This window comes from Dipteris shenzhenensis, chromosome 3, assembly GCF_047967505.1.
Source record: "Dipteris shenzhenensis isolate YYH24624 ecotype China chromosome 3, Dip_SZ_1.0, whole genome shotgun sequence".
NCBI lineage: Eukaryota > Viridiplantae > Streptophyta > Polypodiopsida > Gleicheniales > Dipteridaceae > Dipteris > Dipteris shenzhenensis.
The window spans coordinates 12,458,935-12,466,594 of record NC_141598.1 but is presented as its reverse complement, the minus strand read 5'-3'; positions in this window follow the sequence as shown (position 1 = coordinate 12,466,594).

Sequence of the window (7,660 nt, the reverse complement as noted above, 5' to 3'; positions counted from 1 at the left end):
TCTTCAAAAATTTGCTTACTTCGTGGTGCAACTTGGATCATGTACCACCATCTTGGATCAGAACGATCCGGATGAAAAACCACCTATATTGAAGATGGGTGCCAGATGTCATCAATTATATATATGAAATTATGCTTAATCACATGTATCAATGGATTTTTAAAAACGAAAGCTTCGATTAATTAAATCATTAGTATGCACCTGCTCACAGTGCTTGGGAAGAACAAAAGTATCACTTTCATTGGTCCAATGGTTGGTGGAGTCTATTGCAAAGAAACCGCTACTATCTTTTCTCACTGTCGCATGGGGACCATTGTAAATAGTTCTAAACCATTTTACATCAAGAACAAAAATACCAAATCGTATGAAATCAACTTCATAGATTTCGCATATGGTTCCAATAATCCAACTGTGAGGAGAGAAGATTGGTATCCGAAGCACTTGCTCGGCTATCTTGTGTGAAGTTAGCCATGACTCCACAATCATACGTGATTCTCTTTGAATCGATGCATTTCATGTGAAAATGTCGTCCATATGACCATAATTCACTATACTTTTTGTACAGTAAAAGAGCATCATTAAAACAATGAAGATGCATCTGTATATTGCCACAAATAATTACTTAATTACGTCAAGAGGTAAGAAACTTACATGCATCATACATTCAGATGATAACTCTCGCTCGCGCTCACTTATTGTCTCTCCATCGCGTTCGGCTTTAAGTAGAGCCAGTTGTAGCCAATCAAGTGACATGTGAGTGGGGAGAAGAGCCAAATCCTGTGGATATGGTTGCGATCACCTATACATTACTCTGAATCTCGTCCTTGCATTTATTCTTTCTGCTTTGGCCACTTCATATCTCTCAATCCACTTCTGCATCTCAAGGCTATTGAGGATACAAAACTTATTGAATTTCTCCATTTGCTCTTCGCTCATCTTTCTTTCAATCCCTTTTCCTTGGGGAACCTCGCCAATGATGCAATCATCATCCTTGTTATGCCAAGCTTGCGGCATATCGGGATCCATGGATGCAAGAAACTCTGTGATATATACTAATGACTCTTGCACAAGCCATCCCTCTGCCATGCTTGCTTCTGGTCTTACTCTTTGTCTTACAAATCCCTTCAAAGTTTTCATAAACTGCTCGAGAAAAAACATCCATCGACTATGAACGGTACCTGCAATAGCTACCTCATCAACTATGTGCACAAGCAAGTGGACTTAAGTTGTCATAATGCTCGAGGGAAACTGCTTCTCAAGCAAGCATACGGCTTCGATGGATTCCACCCTAGCCTTCTCGATGCTCGATATGGAGATCTCTTTTTGAGATATCCACCTATTTCACATGTCCATGTAAGATATTTTCATAATCAGTCTACAGATTAATCAGCTTAAATTGAAGAAAATGCAATCAATGCAATTTGATAGTAAGCATACCTCACCATACCACTGATCTTGAATATAGAATTTCTAACATCTTCTTGTAAGCACCCTTTTATTGTAATTGGGAGGATGAACTATCAAAGCAACAAAGAAGTCATGTAAACAATATTACATAATCATAATTACACTAACACATCACGATTATCGATACACTAATTCTATAGCTTAGAATACCTGTAAGACCTTGTGCCAATCATGGGACTTGAGCCCACTAAGCTTATTGTCATCTATGTAGGTACCTAAAGATGTGGCACCAGGAACTGGAGTGGTCGAGTGGAGCTTTAAGAAGACTTTCAAGAGGATTTGGTGTAACCAGAAGAAATGCTTCAAGCCTTTAAGGTTGTCCTTGATTTAACTGGAGGAAACTAGGGTGCATTTTTGTTCACTCGGCATTCTAAGGAGATGGTCAATATAGTTCAAAAGAAATATGATGCCGCAAAAAGTACTATTCCAAAGAAACTTGTGCAGAATGTACAGGAGCAGTTTGAAGAACAAGTCGAAGACTAGTTTGAAGAGCAGTTCATAGGAGTTCAACCTCAAGATTATAATGCTGATCATGAACTGATTCCAACCAGTTCAGTTTCAGTAGATTATCGTACTGGATCTACTACAGTAGATAAATAAGTGGGTTTGAATCTCAATAATTTTGTGGCACAAAAATGATTGTTCCACCGGGTGTGCCATTGTGGGCAAACGTAGCCCACGAATGTAGCCCAAACACACTTATAAACTCTTTATCTTCAGCAATAATATAGGATATATAGAAGACACCTTAATAGGAGGTAGTATGCAACCACTGATGAGGCACGTATGCAAGTTAGCAAGAAATTGCCATATGTAGGAAGTTACATGTTCGGCTCATATGTGTGTAGTGAAGTATTCCGAATGTGGATATGCTACTTCTTATCAAACTGTGTTTTGTCCAGTTCTATGCTTATTTTCTATATGTTGTAGTGACAGGAACATTCATAATAGAAGGAATATGCAATTTTTTGTCTTGATCGGATATCTATACATTGTAAAGAATTCTGACTTGATGTATTCTCTTTCAAAAGTTCTGACTGTATCCTCGATGATGCTATATTTCTACTAATAGGTAGATTTCGGGATTTAATCTCTACCTGTTACAACCAAATTGCACTAGGCTTTCATACATCAAGCATCTCAACTAGGCTATGGGAAGAAGGTACACAACTGTTGGCAAGTCACTGTCACTCCTACTCAAATCATGTTTTAAAGATCAATTTGACCTCAAATTGCTTTGTAGGTAATTGGTGTCCTGCACTTCATCAACTGAACAACCCCCTCAACGAATTCCATTGGCGACATTTGTGGTGGCTCTCGAGTTAGTCGTTATCCTCTGCACCCATATTGTTACACATGCGATGGTGTCCAAATCATTTCACACATCCCTTCCCTCAAAGGCTATCATTTTACGTGATGATAGTCAAGTTGTTGTGCAAGTTCATGGTCCCCATGTTGATGAGGTTCTAGGACTACGCTGTCCTCTCTTGGAGTTTCACAGTCAAAGCATTGTTGCAATACGCTCTATGTTGTTGGAGAAAAGGCCCATAGGGGAGTCGACTGTTGATGAGGTTTTAGGACTACGCTGTCCTCTCTTGGAGTTTCATAGTCAAAGCATTGTTGCAATACGCTCTATGTTGTTGGAGAAAAGGCCCATAGGGGAGTGAACAGTTCAGGTTTCATAACAAACTTCACTGAGAGTGTCTAGACATGAAGCTTGCACTTCACTACCACTAAATGTAAATACACACTCCAGCCTTTGCTTGCACCTCTTTTCCTAGTGTGATGCTGTTGCCTTTGGTTCGTGCTTTGTTGCTCGGATTTATGTCTACATCTTTGTCACTACATACTTTTGACCTTTGTGAATAAATACAACTCTGGCACTACTTCACGGGTAAGCTCTGTAAATGTGTCTATTGAAAAAAATTCAATACACAAACAAGGCCGGACGCCTGTGCCTCCATGCATCCTAGAAATATGCATCTTCGAAGTTCTTTGCCCGACAGATTCTATTCCTCCCTGCTTTTTTCATGCACTTTCATTCTACGATGCACATTTAATTGCCGATGCCAACAACAAATTGTCATCGTATAAACTTCTTTACAAGCACCATGAACCAATAGCTAAAGCTATTGTTACACACATGATAGCGTCCACATCATTTCGCAAAACCCTGGCCTCAAATGCAGTGTCATCTTATGCAACGCTATTCAAACTGGCATGGAAGTTTGTTGTCCCCATGTGGATGAGTTTCCAAGACTACATTGTGGTTTTCAACATTTTTGCTTTTCGAGCATTGTTGCAAAATGCTCAACATTGCTAGAGAGAGGGACCGTAAGGGACATTGCTGTGAACAAACCAGGATTGGCGAGGAAAAAAAAGTAAGAGCGTCTGGACATAAAACTTGTAGTTCATCAACATTTAATGCAAATACACCATTTGAAGTTTTCTTGCACTGCTTCTCCCAATGTCCTTCCACTACGTCGTTTGCAACTCTATTTCATATGTGAGCCTTTGACCTCACAGATGCACTGTACAGTTACATATAGTACTATAAGGTCGCAACCACTATAAGTAATTCCACCTTTGAAACTTTTTTGAAGATACCTACCAGCTCATCCTTTCACACCTCTTTTTCATATCAATGTCCTTGCCCTTGCAAACACAGTGTATAGACAAGGACAGTGCTACACTTTTCCCAGCAGTGCTAAAAAACCTATGGCCAAAACTATTTGGCCGATACATTCCATGAATTGATACTTTCTTTCCCGTGTATTGAATTCGAACATGTAGCCTTGCATATTTCCAACTTTCTTAGCCAATAAATTGCTAATATAAACGAGACCTCAGCATTGTATGAAATTGTTCGACTACATCACGTAGCAGCAATAAAATTTTGCTCGCATAGATATGGACCCAAGAATTGATTTGGAGCCCTTGAATGCCTCATGGAATCACGCTTTCGGCAAAGGCTGGATACTTTGCTTCTTGCTCTTCCTTGTTGAAATGGGAGAAATAATGAGAAGAGGAGGGTATATGTAAGAAAAGCTAGGGTTTAAGTGCTTCTCTCTCATTGGTCCCTACATCTCATTGTCTCCTCTCCCATTGGCCCTTCCATCACATTTTCTCGTCTCCCATTGGCCCCTTCATCGAACTACCTCCTCTTCCATTGGTCTCTCCTACCCTCCCCTCTCCTACCCACTCTAACCCCCACTCCCACTCCCACTTCCAGTCCCATTCCCAGTCTCCCACCTCCCCCTCTCCCACTCCCACTCCCACCCTCTCATGCCCACCTCCCCCTCTCCCACCTCCACTCCCACTCCCACTTCCACACTCCCACACTCCCTTTCTCCCACTCCCACTCGCTTCCATTGGGTCGCCAGTGGAAGATGATGATTTGGTTTCTGTGACCTTGAATGGTCTAGGAAAGGATTATGCACAGTTCCGGACATCCATTGCTGTCCGTGAAAAATTTCCTGATTTTGAGGAGTTGTTTGCTCTTCTAATTTCTGAAGAGCAGAGAAATGGTGGTGCATCTTCTTCAGGAGGATCCCAATCCCATTCCCTCTCCCACCTCCCTCTCTCTGAATCCCACATCACTTTCTCCCTCTCCCACTCCCATTCCCACATTCCCACTCCCACTCCCACTTATCAATCCTAATGAAAACTATTACTTAAATCAATGATGTTAGGGTTTAGGGTTTAGGGTTTAGGATTTTGGGGTTTGGGTTTAGGGTTTAGCGTTTAGGGATTAGGGTTTTGGGTTTAGGGTTTAGGGTTAGGGTTTTGAGTTTCGAGTTCACATTTGGGAGTTAGGGTTTAGGGTTTGGGGATTAGGGTTTAGGGATTATGGTTTAGGGTTTGGAATTTAGGGTTTAGAAGGCCAAGATTAGGGTTTAGGGGTTAGGTTTTACAGTTTAGGGTTTAGGAGTTAGGGTTTGGGTGCACAGCACCGGTTACTTCTCCACCAAATGGACGTGAAGACAAGATTCCTCGATGGAGTACTTGACCCTGAGGAGCGTGTCTTCATGTAGCAACCTGAAGGATTCATCAACCCTGGCCAAGAGAACAAAGTCTTCCTCGTGTTGAAGAGTCTTTACGCCCTGACAATCTTGAAGGGTTTGGTAGATGTTTTACTAAATAGTGCTTGTTCTTCATTATAGCTGTTGCATGTAGATGTCGATGTCGATGTTGATGTCGATGCCTTCAACTCTCTTTCTTTTTCAAGAAGACAGGATACACATTCCTCAAACTTTGGATCTGGCAAATTCTTCAAAGAGGTTGTCAGTGCACTGTACACTATAGGCATGCTTTTAAGGAGAATTGCAAGTGTATCTTTTTCCCCTACTTTTGCATTTATGCCCTTTAGTTGGGTCATAATGCTTTTGATTTTGTTGACAAATTGTGCCATGGATTCATTGAAGCCCATGTGCAAACCATAGAATTCAATCTTAAGATGGATTTCTTGGTTTTTGGCTTTTGCACCAAACACTCTGTTCAACTTATCCCATGCATCCTTGGCATGATCCTTGGAGTCTATATGATGAATTATGTTTGGACCCAAGTGCAATCCAATGAGTGATAGTGCTGCTTCGTCTTTTTCCTTCCACACATCATTTTGTGTTGTGGCTATGTCTTCTTTTAAAGTCTTCCAAAGCTTTTGATGCATCAGAAGTCCTTCCCCGGTGAGTTTCTCAACAGTTGGGGTACGTATTGCCATTACAAAAGTCTTACCAGTTGACGATACTTTTAAATATGGCAGTGTCTGATTGCATACAGAAAATCTGCGTTGACAGGCGCGTAGAGCTCAAAAATCGATTATTTTTCCTTTTTGGAGCGTGTGCAAATTTCTCCTAGATTGCAAATTACGCCTTGTCGAAGATTCTATGGAGAAGAGGGGGCATGATGAGGTGGCAAGGGGGGCATTCACATGTTACATTACACTGTGCTTAGTTGGGGCCATATGCTTAGGTGGCACTATGCCACATGGCAATCTCTTAACTGAACTGAATTAACCCATGTCAAAGCAAACTGAATCACAATTAATTGACCAACACCTAACCATGCCGAATCTTTACCACAGTTGTAAATCTAACCACCTTATCTGCCACGTGGCACTTCCACGTGGCCTAAGGTAATAGCCTTGGAGAAGAAAAAAGAAGCTTAAAGCTTTTTCTGCAACGCGGACGGCGACGGAGATTGAAGCTCGAGGGAGAAGTCGCGATGGAGCGTGGTTGCAAGCGAGGCAATTCGAATTCTGTGTAGTTTTTCTCTGCTAGTGAAGTCAGAAACACAGTGATGGCGAGCATGGGCATGGCGGTGGTGGCGTATGAGGAACTGCAGAGACTAGAGATGGAATGTGCTGCGGTGACGGAGAAGAGCAGGGCGACGATAGGCTTATTGAACAAAGGTAATGTGCAAGAGGTAGATAGCGAGGCTCTTGCTACTGTTGGTAAGAGATCGTTGACGGCGGCTCATTGTAAATGCTGGTGCACAGAATCAGTCGCTGGAGAGAAGACGAGATTTGCAGAGAGGATACTAAAGGGAAACGAAAGCCTTGGTTGCCGACTGCTGCTGCTGAGGAGGTGTTGTGAAGAGGCTGTTGCCTTTGGAGTTTATGGCTTTTGGTGCTGTTGTCGCCCTGATGTGACCGAGCTGATAAAGAAGAAGGCAGCGGCTGGTTGTTGTAGGAGGCAGAAGCTCATGGCATCGAGGTCACCTTGGAAGCTGCTATCGCGAGCTTCGCTGCCTTGTTTATTGTTGAGTAGGTCGATGCTTGTAGATAGGCACACTTTGCCTTTGTTGCAGCGTTGGAGTTCCAAACTGTAGGGAGCCGCCTCCTCAGCTCAAAAGAGCCACTAAGTCTAAGCCCCTAGAGTTTTCGGCCGAAGGAAGCTTGAAGACTGAAGGAACCTCTCACTCTGTTTTTCTCAATGAAAACACTCATGTAGCTTTCAAGAAATACGAACGAAAATTTCTAATGCATGACAGAAATTTCTCCAAGTACAAGTGAACTTTTTTATGGAGAGCTAGGACCTAAGAAAATTTATAATGCGTGATAGAAATTTCTCGAAGTAGAAGAGAACTTTCAATAAAAAATCTACATCTAATCTAGGAGAGCTACTACATCTAATCTAGGAGAGCTAGGACCTAAGCTCTGATACCATACTAAAGTGCATGGACCAAGATCTCC